Source organism: Nannospalax galili, unplaced genomic scaffold (genome assembly GCF_000622305.1).
Source record: "Nannospalax galili isolate Female #2095 unplaced genomic scaffold, S.galili_v1.0 scaffold140, whole genome shotgun sequence".
Taxonomy (NCBI): Eukaryota; Metazoa; Chordata; class Mammalia; order Rodentia; family Spalacidae; genus Nannospalax; species Nannospalax galili.
Window position 1 is genome coordinate 4,688,018 of NW_008352267.1, and position 13,024 is coordinate 4,701,041.

A 13,024-nucleotide genomic window follows, 5' to 3' on the forward strand; every position below is an offset into this window, starting at 1 on the left:
GATAGATAGATAGATTTAAACACTTCAGACGACCTTAATGTACTTTAAAAATATGTATGTTCTTTTTACTTTTAATAAATTTTAAATATTTTTATTGATTCATTGAGAATGTCATAGAATGTATTTTGATCATATTCAGATCACCTCCCCAGCTCCTCTCAGATCCATACCCACTTTCCTAACACATCTCACTTCATATCCGTGATTTTTCTAATGCCTTTGGGGTCAAGTTTGTGTTCTTCAAGTACTTTTAGGCGAAGTCCCACTTCCTGAATCCTCTCAAACTACCCAATGTCACACCCTTTAAAAAATTGATTCTCCCTTTCCCAGTAGCAAACTCTTGCCAATACATCCTCAGATATGGCTGTGGCTTCTTGTCCACCTCGAGATTCCATGTTGGGATGCTGCCTGGCTTGGATTTACACAAGTCTTGTGTATGCTTTCACAGTCATTGTGGGTTCATATGCACAACTTCCTTGATGTGTCTCATAAATGCTATTTATTTCCTCATATTCATTCAACACCTCTGAGTAGTACCATTTTTCTGCCCTCTCATCCACAATAATCCTTGAGTCTTTGGAGGACAGAGAGTGATACAGGTGTCCATTTAGAGCTGAGCACTCCAGTCTCTTATTCTTTATATGTTGACTGTTTACGGGAAACTGTATTACTTACCATCTACAGAGGAAGAAACTTCTCTGGTGGGAGTTGAGAGATGCACTAGGAGTTGGTTTAATACTATGCTGATTTACAAAAATAATAGAACTAGGTTCTCCCATATGGCCTGTGACTTACCTAGACTTGTTTTTTGACCCTGAATTTGGTGTCAAATGTGGGTTCTTGGGAAGTGGGCCTTAAATCAAAATGGAAAGTGGTTGGTTAGTCCCATAACATTTGTGCCATTTTTGCACAAGAGTTATATGTTGTCAGGCCAGTTGTTAATGAAACTCACACACTTTACACCTCGGTAAGATTAATGGTTTCTTTTCTGGTAGCAGACATGCTACCTTCCAGCACCATAAGAGCTATCTAGTCATGATGAAGCTTTGAGGTCAGCATCAGCTTCATTTCTTCATGTTTGTTTTCTAGGGGTCTTCAGCCATAATATCATACCATCAAGTTCTAGTGATCAACCAGGGGCAACAGGAGTAGCCAGTGTTGTTTGAGAATCTACAGAACCACTCTGATCAACAACTCCAAAAAGGGTGTCCATTCTTGCCACTGAAATTACTCTTTTCTAGTCTGTGGTGTCTAGTAAAGGCATTTTCCAACACTTATAGAGTAACTCCATTTAAATTCTTTGAATATATGTATAAATATTTTTATTTATTATATTTATTTTATGTATATGAGAGTATTGCCTGCATGTATGTAAGTGCACCCATGTTGTGCAATGCCTCCAGAGGTCAAAAGAGGGCACTGATCCCCTGGAACTGAAATTACAGATGGTTTGTTAGTATCCATGTGGGTGCTGGGAATCTAAGACTCTTCAATAATAGTAGGTTTCCATATGACTTTGTTACTGTTATTGTAATTGTTTTGATTTGTTTTGTTAGAGACAGGATCTCACTATATAGCTATAGTTGACATGGAACTCACTATGTAGACTAGCTGTCCAAGAACTCACAGAGATCTGCTTGCCTCTGACTCCCAAGTGCTGGGATTAAAGAAATATGCCACTATACCTGGTCCCATAAGACGTTTCTACAATAACTTTATTGTTATTTGCTCTTCCTCATAGTCTGCCCTCTACACAGCCCTCCTACTCTCCAAGCCATTTAACTCTTCCTATCACATCACTTTCCTTCTACCCCTTATATCATCACACTCTGTCTCCCCTCCTATGAAGCCTACCCTCCTTGGTGCCTTACTAGTTTTGTTTCCAAATGAAACACACATAGCCAAAGAATCCAAGCTATCATGCCCATATGAGATAGAACATGTGTCTCTGTCTTTCTAAATCTGAGTTTCCTCACTCAGGATTATTTTTCAGATTCTTCTATTGACTGCAACTTTCATTTCATTTTCCTAAAAGTTGAAAAATACTGCATTTTATAAATATACCATATGTTCATTATCCATTCATCAGTTGATGGATGTCTTCCATTTCTTGGCTTTTGTGAATAGAGCAGCAATGAACATGGGTGAACAGGTATCTCTCTAGCATGATATAGATTCTTTTGAGTGTATGTCCAAGGGTGGCAGACCTGGATCATGTGCTAAATCTATTTCTAACTTTTTGAGAAACTTCCACCCTGATTATCATAGTCTTTCTTCTTGGACCTCAAATCTTCCTAAGATCGTGAGTGTTTGACATTTTTACTATTAGAATCTCCTTACTGAAAAATTGAAGTGTGACACCATGGGCTATGACCTCCTCTCTATCTTTGCATCCAATTTTTATCTTCCTGCATTATTAGGAATCTTACACATAGGCCCAAGATTTTATTATGTTTCCTGAACATAAATCAACTGACATATTATCCTTGAACACAGAACTGAGGTAATATATGTAAATTAGTGTTCATCTCAGAAATATTTGCCCTTGTAATTTCAATCTGTCACCCACAGTATGATCCAAATTATTGGTGCATGAGCTCTAAATGGGAAGTTCAAAGAAAGTATGGTATGTAGAAGTGAGACCTGGTAAGTCTCCATAGTCAGTGTGAAAATACATTCAGACATTGTCCTAGCGTGTAAGCACATTATCAGTGTTTTGTCATGGGAAATAAATTTGATGTCTTGGTAGCATCCATGTGAAATCCCAGGTGAACCTTCCCAGATGTCAGAGAGTGCCCCAATTTAAGGAAGGAAGCAGAAAGCTTATGAAATCTAACCCATGTAAATCAAGTGTAGTATAGAGAAATGGATCAGACAAAAAATATCCAATTACATATGATATGGTGCATCTTGATGAAAAACAATACAAGTATTACATAATATTATACAAATATTATGTGCTAATACAAATATTATGCATAAAATACAAATGTAAATATTTGATATTTATTGTTTATCTAACTTTCTTTATCATCATTATCACCCCACTTTTCCTAACCCTGTTGTGTTGGGATACCACCATCATCAAGTTTACCAAGAATGTCTGTTACAAAGAGTACTTGAAATTTGACTATAGACCCAGCAGATTGAAGGGGTCAGGGCCAATGCTATACTCACGTTTCTTTGAATGATGCACAAAAATAAGTGAACTATACTTTTCCAGAAACCTATGTCTGCCCATTATCCTGCTGAACATTTATGAATTTTTCTGTATCATTGTGATTATGATGTATGACAGAATGAACCCATCCTTAGTGTCATCAATACTGGCCAATTTAAAGGAGACATAACTGTTAGCACAGATGTGTCACAATTATGATTTTATTTCATTATCTATAAATGATATGCTTGCTTGTTCATCAAATTATATGTAGATTCCTAAAATCAGTGTTTTTTTTTATTCTTTCTTTATCTTACTGCATATTTAACATATCTTAACAATCCTTTAATTATTTAAGTTTTGGGACTGGAGAGATGGCTCAGCAGTTAAATGAACTGGCTGCTCTTTCAGAGGACCCAGATTTGCTTCTCAGCACCCACATGAAGAATAGAAATCAAGGCTTATAACTCCAGTCCGAAGATATCTGATGCACTCTTCTGATCTCTGGGGCCATCACACTCAGTGGCACACTTTTGTACATGAAGTTAAAACACTCATACACTTAAGAATCAAGATAATTAATTATTAAATATCTAAGTCTCTATGTCCCAAGTTCACTTTTCCCAAAAAACTTAGCACACCTTATGCATGTCTGTATTTTATGAATGCATAGATTTTGGGACATTTTAGCTTTTTATATATTTCAATCATATTTCTTATTCTATATAATAAACCACTTTACAATTACTTTGTCAATCCACATTATGGCTTATTGCTTCCATCTGTGTTGTAATAGTAACTGTTCTCAAATAGTCTAAATATCCCCTTTCATCATTATTAAATTGATATTCATGGCCTTTTGTAGATAACACATTGAATACAGAAGAAGACATATTGTAGGCTAAAGCATTAAATGCCATGGGTTTAATGGGACATTTTTTTTTCTTACTTCCTCTCTACCAATGTCTTGATTACTTTTAATTTATTCTGAAATGTCACATTAGAAGTTTCAAATTCAAAAGAAGGAAATTGTTAAACTTATGTCTCTCATGTATTAACAAAGGTTAAATTTCAGTAAGTGAGAGTATGTATAATTCAATAGGAAAAAAGGATATTTTATGTTCATCTGTAGAAGTACTTTGAGGTTCTAAGTTATTGGGAAAGTATTTTTATTTTAAATACTTTTGAGCATATGCTAAGTATCATTCCCTTCACCTTTACCTTTCATTTATATGTGAACAAATATCTTCTGAATATTTAGCAGCTTCTGCTTTCTAAAAGTCCTCATTATTCCATATTTAGCTAAAGCTGTTCATGTAATGAATGGCTATAATTGAAAGCTAGAAATCCAGCAAATCCCATTACATCTCATCCTCTATTTTTACTGCAATAGATTAATCTTAAAGAAAAATTTGAAATTATTCTCAAGTAGTCTTATGCAGTTAATTGGTGACAATAATTCATATAAAGGTGATACTTCGTTAGCTTTTGATTTGCATTCATTTACACTTATATATGTGCAAAAGAAAATAAAATCTTATATAATTATCTGTGTTGTAGAAAATAGCAGTATCCAGTTTCACTACTATGATTAAAATAAATAGCAGATGCTAGTAAATTATTTATTTTCTATGATATTTCTAGGATAGAGAACTAAACTAATTCTAGCCTATATTATGTTTACCATACTAGCTACTTTAGGGCTTAAAAACCCAATTTGTCATTTTTATTTCTTTTAATATGGAACACTTCATGAATTTGCATGTAATCCTCGTGCAGAGGCAGCCATGGTAATCTTCTCTGTGTCATTTCAATTTTAGTATGTGTGTTGTCAAAGCAAGCACAAATATATATCGTGGTGGCACTGGGATTGAATCCAAGGCCTCCCATATGTTAGGCAAACACTTTGCAACCTTTAATCTTTGATTTTGTTTAATATGTAATATGTATTATGATCACAGGATACAGCAGTATAGTCCCTGAAACTCTCTAAAGGTGAATAGAAAATGATGTGGATACTTCATTACAGTCAACAACAAATGCTACACAGCAAACTATGCAGGGTGATGGGAAAAGAAATGATGAGGTCGGTTAAAGTGCAGTTTGTTTAGGAACTATTCATGGTAATCTAAGATAGTTGAAAAGAAAGCCATGAAGAGATTCATAAAGAATATTTAATTTAAAAGGGGGAGGAATTAGTAGGTTTCAAGGACACATCTTGTTTAATTTCTACTAAGAGCACTCTTTTTGATGTATCAGAGATCGTGATTAGAATTTAGAGAATAAAACCATAAAAATAGGGTAGAAAACTGATTTGTAATCCATGAGCTACTGGAGTACTTTGGGTTTTATTCTAATTGAAAATGGAAAAGGCATGGTAGGAATTTAGTTTTCAGGTGATCTTTTGGTTTGTATGGTGATGAAAATTCATCAGTGATGTATGCCAGAGGCAAAGACACTTGGTGGGCATTTTTGCAGAAATCCAGACAACCAAATTTCAACTTGCTATAGGAACACCCATACATCCAGTTTTATTGTGACAGCAATATTCATCACAGAAAAGTTATGGAATCAGTCTATATGCCCATCAATGGATAAACTCATAAGGAAACACACACAGAGAAAAGTGCACACAGGAACTCTCTGTTTCAGTCTCTCTGTCTCTGTCTCTCTCTGTGTCTCTGTCTCTCTCTGTATCTCTGTTGTGTCTGTCTGTCTGTCTCTCTCTCTCTCTCTCTCTCTCTCTCTCTCTCTCTCTCTCTCTCACACACACACTCGCACACACACATTTTATGCAGCCTTAAAGCTCAGGAAATTGTTATTGAATATGTCAATGTTGTTGTAATGAAATGCTTCCTCTAAGTATGTGGTAGGAAGCCAGATGCTACTGGAGATCATCATGCTAAATAAACTAAGGGAGATGGTCACAGGAAACATCTCTCATAGATTAAAAATCTACTGAAAGAACTGAAAAGGGAAAGGACTTTAAAGGGAAATTATTAGGGATGTGGACCAAGGACAAAAAGGGAGAAGAATTAGAGCATGTCATAAAGGAAGCAAATATGATAAAAGTACAGTATGTACATTAAACCTCCCATAGTCTACACAACTAATATTCAGGCCAGGTGTTGTATATGCACAACTGATCAGTTTGCATCTTACTATTGAGGGAAATGTAAATTAAATTCATTGTCTTTTCTATCAAAGTGTTAAATGATACAAACAAACAAACAAAAAATTCTGTCTTTAAAGAAGTTTGGAACAAGATCATCTGGCAAAACTCCCTCCCAGTCAATTTTCTTCTAAGACTAATGTTTTTGCTCAGCATGACATCCTGCTCCCAAAAGCTGCATCTTGATTAACCTCTATGCCATTTTGAATTAGCCAAGTGAATGTGAGGCTGAGATCAGACCACTCAGAGTGCGGCATTACTGCATGTGCTTGCTTGCTGGCTTTAGAGCAGCTTTGCACCCTTCTGCAGAAGTCAAACATTTTGCTTTGCTCAGATAGTTTTGATTGTGTGGAAACTGTCTGGAGAGTCCAGATGCATTTGTAAAAGTATGTATAAGGCAAAAACTTTAAAGGACATACTCTATAAAAGTTAATTAGTGGGACAATACTATGATATTGGGAAACTTTTGTAGTCTCTTCCAGTTTCAATGTCCTCATCCATAAGTGAGATTTACAATGCAAATAGAAAATAATAATTAAAGCTGAATACAATATTAAATGTAGAATAAATGTTGAAGGATTTATTACCACCACTTAATATTAGCTGTGAATTAACTGCAAGATAGAATAAATGCAAAAATAAATATTGTGCCTCCACTAACCATGAGAGATCATATTTTCAAAAGGTATATTTTATTGTATATGGTCTTTAAAGTTGACTCAATTACTTTACACACTAATGAAATTAAAGAAATATGATCATTGAATGAAAACAAAGTGACATATAACTATAAACAAGTTAGCCTATTTCAAATACATTGCCATGAAAAGTGTTGGTAACCATTTTACATAACAATGGAATTCAGCCTTTTGAATATCCAATTTCACCCTAAAATCAAAGAGAATTACAAATAGTTAATGTATTTTTACTCAGACTTCATAATTTAATACTCATAAAACTTTTATTTATATCCCATGATTAGAAAATGTAATAAAGGTCATGCAACTAAGTATATATAAAATGTACTTGAGTTCTGAACTTTTAAAAAATGTTTTTGCTTTTTTTAATTTATTATTTTTATTTTATGTGCATGTGTGTATTAAGCTGAATCCAATATTAAATATAGAATAATGTATGCATCTGTGTTGTACAATGCCCAGCCATGGAGGACAGAAGAGATTGTCAGATCCCTTGGAGCTGGAGTTATGGACAATTGTTAGCTGCCATTTGGGTGTTTTGATTCCAACCTGGGTCCTCTGCAAGAACAGCCAGTTCTATTAACCACTGAGCCACTGCTTCAGCCTGAGTTCTCTGTTTTAACTCAAATTATGTAGCTTTAGAATGTAAATTGTAATACAGCAACTGATGAGTAAATACTTAAATGTTTTAGAATATTTTAAAATTAAGCATGATGATTATTTTAAATAATTTTGGTATTTTCTGTAGAATTTTTTGCATGTATTTTAATATCCAGCTACATTTCTTTCCCTTGCTAAAATATTTAATGTTGGCAAAGGTCTTATCTATTACACCACCATTATTTTTGTTATAATATTAAAGTTAACATTTTATTTAGCTGTAAAATAAACAATTTATAATGCACAGATTATGAAAATAGGATTGTGAAATGAAATAGATTTCAGCATAAAATCACATATCTGTGTAAGTTACAACATAAAGAAATGCAGAAATTGCTGACAGAACTCACAGTAAGGTTTTTAATAAGTAAGTTATGAAATAGTATGTGCTGAATAGATAAACATTAACTATATAAAATGTGAATCAGAGTGTATTGTGATGAGGTGCTTGAGAGCTGAGTCAACCACTAAGAACATTTGTTGTTCTAGCAGAGGACCTAGATTCAGTTTCCAGCCTCTACATGGAGTGATTCACAACTTCCTAAAACTCTAGTTATTGGGGAACCTCTGCCTTTTCTGGTTATGAAAAGAACCTTCACATATTTGGTTCACATAAATACACATATGGAAACACACATACACGTACAAAAATAAGTGTTTAGAATACATTGTGAAAAAACCCTGATACTACCTAAAATAAAATTAACTAACAGCATATTAAAAAGCTTAATTATTAAACATATGCAGAAAAACATTGATATTTCAAAGGTACATGAACTGTTGCTTCTTAAGAATTTCTGTCTCCATTGTTTCACAGAAAATAGTGCTTGTACATAAAAGTCTTTCTTGATATACTTAGCCGGCACAGTCATTTTTCACTTAATCACTATGTATATTCTATCTTTAAAAATAATTAATAGTTAGCCATTGTATTCTGGATAAAAAAAAGAAGAGGAGCCAGTAAAACATGCAGGTATTTGTTTATCATTACAGAAATAAACTATGAAATACATAATCCAGGAAAGTAAGTTTAACTACTTCCAGATGATCTAACCAAGTGAGGAGAGAAGTAATATGGGGTTAATCACTTTTCTAATTGTGACTTTTTTTATGAAGTTCTGGTATTGACATATTTTTATTATTGTTGCTGTTTGAGACAGTGCCTCTCTGTACCCCCAGCTGGTCTGGAACTCACTATGTAAACTAGGCTAGTAGCCTCAGTCTCAGAGATTCTCCTGTTGCTGCAGTAGGAATTAAAGGTATGTCTGGCCCTGATCATGAAAATCTTCATTATCACAACAGACTTGAGGCTCTAGTCCTTTTGAAAATAATTTTCTAAATTTCCAATATCCACATGTGGAGGAGGTTTTCTGAATGTTAATAATGGGGAGTTGCCAGATTGTTCATCTGTTAAGACTACTTATTACTGCTGCAGAAGGCCCAGATATCCAAAGCCTGTATGAGGCACCTCACAACCACCTGAAACTCCAACCCCAGAAGATCATATGCTCTCTTCTTGCAGTTGGTGCACATACAGTGAAGCCTGCACACACATATACACATAAATAAAAAAATAAAATTTGAGAAAAAAAGTTACTTAGGCCATACACATAGAGCCTCCATGATGAGATAAGCTGATTATAGTAGTCAGTTTCTTCATCATTAATAAAACAAAAGTAGAAGATATATAACTTTATTAAGAAAATAAATTATTCAGCTCAAAAGTTCATCATCTAACAATAGGGCAACACTATGAGATCTACTCTGATAAGGATACCACGGTGATGACATCACAATGATGGAAAAACACAGATGATGGACTAATGTCAGAGAGGAAGTCAGATGGCAATTAGGATACCACAAGAGCTATATTAATCTCATTAAATGATATGCCTCCCTTAGCCCCCAAGTGGATTCTATTAGGCTCCACTTCTCAAGCCCTCATCAAGACTTAGTTTCACCCAAGTTATAGCTTCTAGCACATGATCCTTTAGAATCGTATTTCAACCATATGCAAACTATGACAGTACTTTTAGGAGGACAAACAGCTAACTAGTGGCCTTTCGATATTGTGAAGACAGAAGTGGAATTCAGCAGTTTTTATTTTAATTTCTAAAAATATTTTTATTTATTCTTTCAAAGTTTCACAGAATGGATTTGATCATATCCAGACCACTTCCACAATCTCCAGCTCACCCCCTACACTATACTCTGATTTCTCCATTATTATTGTTTCTTTAAAGGCCTATTGAGTCTATATTTTCTCCAAAAGCTCAGGTGTGGATCCATCCTTTGGACCTTGTCAATCTACCTAGAATTACACCCTTAAAAAGCACTGATTCTCCCTCTCACAGAAGCTATTATTTGACAATTGCTCCTCAGGAAGAGCTCAGGCTTCTTGCCCACTTCCCACATACATGCTAGGATTTTTTTCTGGCTTGAGCTTGATCAAGACTTGTGCATGCCGTAACAAGCACTGTTTGTTCATGTGTGCAACTTCTCTCTTGAAGTCTGCAGTGTTTAGTCCATAAGCTTTCATTACAGTAACCACTACATAATAATACATTATGGCTATGCCTGAATAAAAACAACATGGTTTTTTGGGTATATTTTTATGTATTTCATACAAAACTTCATAATTATCTTTACACCCCCTCCCCCATGTTCACCCCTCCAAACCCCACAAACACACCATTTATGTTAAGGCCTATCAGGTCTACTTAATGTCCCCAGATGCCCTCAGTGAAAGTTCATCCACTGAGATCTAGTCAGACTATCTAGAGTCACTCTCTTAACGAAGATCATCTCTTCCTCACCCAGCAGTAATCAGCTGCCAATTGTTCTTTGGCTAAGGTTGGGGCCTGCTGCCCATTTCCCTAGCTTTATTCTGGGTTTTTGTCTGATGAGTCTGCATGGGTGTGGTGCACACTGACATCATTGCTGCAGACTCATATGAGCAAAGTCCCTGTAAGACACTGTTTGCATATGGTTGAGCACTTCCTCCTCTGGCCCCCTCTTCCTCCTCTGCCCCCTCTTCAGTAATGGTTCCTGAGAAAATTTAAAATAGGAGTCCTGTCCAGGGACCCACATTCTGTAGCCTCGCATTCTCTGTGCTTTAGTCTCTTTTGGCTTTCTGTGTTCTTTGCCTTCTGTTGCATGAGGGAGCACTGCTGATGAGAGTTGAGAGAAGCATTAGTATTCTCTCTACCCCTTGTTCCACTATGTTCCATGAGCCTTAGGTGCCAAGGTTCCATTGTAGAAGTCTCATTTAGGGTTGGTCATCACACCAACACTTATTCTCTGTGTGACCAGTTGTGGAACTGTGTAATAGTCTCAATCTGTTCCAAAAGAAGTTTCTTTGATGAGTGGTGACAGGCACGCTTTTCTCCAAGCATAAGGATCCATATTTAGCATATAATAGGAAAATACATTTGTCTAGTGAGGTGACAGCCTTCAGGTTTTCTCTAAGATCTATGAACTCTCCAGTCATGTATTGGGCTATGTTTACAGTGCCATACATGAGTTACCTTCCATTGAGAGGACTTTAAGACCAATTAGGTACCTATTGATTACCCCCAAGATAAAAGTGTCACTACTGCACCAATATCATTTTCTGTGCTGGTCATTCTTGTGGTTTTTAGGTCTTAAATCTGGGGTTGGCCCATAAGTTGACATTCTCTCTTAGTACTTTGCAAAGTGTTCTCCAAAATTTTGAGAGCTAGTCTTCAGGGAGGAGGCTTCCAGGTCAGTTCTAACTTCAAGCAAATGACACTTAAAGACAAGCAGGTGTTGCAATTCGAATATCTGAAAAAGTAGACTACAAACTAAAACTAATAAGAAAGAAAGAGGGTCACTTCATTTTGGTCAGAGAGAGAGAGAGAGAGAGAGAGAGAGAGGCAGAGAGAGAGAGAGAGAAACAATTGATCAAGAAGGTATTGCAATCATAAACATTTATGCACCAAACTCTACTGCACCCAATTTCATTAAAAAGTACTACAGGACTTTAAGATGCAGATTAACTCCAAATCAGTTATAGTAGGGGACTTCAATACCCCACCATTTCCAAGAGCAAGGTCAAAGAAGAGCAGACATCTGAATTAACTGATACCATTTATCTAATGGATCTAGCAGACATCTACCTAATATTCCACCCAAGCACCAAAAATATGTTTTCTATTCATAAGTCCATAGACATTTTTCTAAAACTGATCACATACTGGTAATGCAACAAACCTAAACAAATATGAAATAATTCAAATAATCCATGATTTTATCAGACCTCAATGCAATAAAGCTTAAAATCAGCAACAAAAGAATCTTTGGAAATTATACAAATTCATGGAGATGAATAGGTTAATGAAAAAATTAAGAAATAAATTGAAGTACTCCAGGAACAAAATAAAAATGATAATACAACACAGCAAAACTTCTGAGGCACTTTTAAAGCATCAGATTTTTAACTTTTTTTATTTAATAACCACATGATTAGAAGAAGCATTCCATTAGAGCTTTAACATATTCAGTAACAATTTCCAGAGCAAGGATACATCTCTTTCAAAAGTGGCTGTAAATTTTAGGTTCACAGTTGAATTAATACAGTTATACAATACTTAACTCAGTATAAAGCCTGTAAGACATAAAATTGAATGAGTTTTTAACTTTTAAAGAAGATCTCCATTTCATTTTAAAATATGCTATTTCCTATATTTTTAATGCCACTAACACTTAGAAGATTGCACATGTGTCTTTAACCTCTATGTATCTGATTATTACTAGACACAGTTGGTTTATGCTCGGATCCTTGGCACCTGAGTATGGATATAAAGTCATCAGGTAGATTTCAATGGTCATGTTAATCACCTCTACTAATTAACATGAAGTAAAGTTTTATTCTTCCTCCTCAAATACATCTTTTCTTTTTAATTTGTTGATTTTTGTTGTGTTTCATACAGATCATCCCACACAATCTTATTCATCTATATACCCACATCCCAAATGGCACCCTCCCATAGCCTCCTCCCCCCACTGGAGCCCGTATACTCTATCATCCCTGTTACTGTCCACTGTGTTGTTGGTGTCAACAGCCATTCCCCAGTGCTTGTTCATTGGCTGAATCTAGTTAGCCTATCTAGAGATCCTTGTTTTAGGAAGATCAGCTGTTCCTCATCTAGCAGCAATCAGTTGTCAATATTCCTTTAGATAAGATTGGGGTCTGCTGTTCATTTTCCCAGTTTTATGCTGGGTTACTGTCTGGGAATCTTTTGGGCCACCCTGGCCAATAACACAAAGGAAGGTATCTCCTGTCTGGCATTGTTTCTTGTTATGTAGCCTTTA

At 35.4% G+C, this 13,024-nt stretch overlaps 1 non-coding gene and 1 pseudogene across 1 annotated transcript; both read right to left on the reverse strand.

The window, feature by feature from the left end:
• LOC103746838 overlaps positions 1-13,024 on the reverse strand; it is an 81,937-nt pseudogene that overhangs the window by 47,997 nt on the left and 20,916 nt on the right.
• Positions 4,895-5,004, reverse strand: LOC115066975. The gene has a single exon (XR_003846412.1). It is a non-coding gene; the product is annotated as a U6 spliceosomal RNA (small nuclear RNA).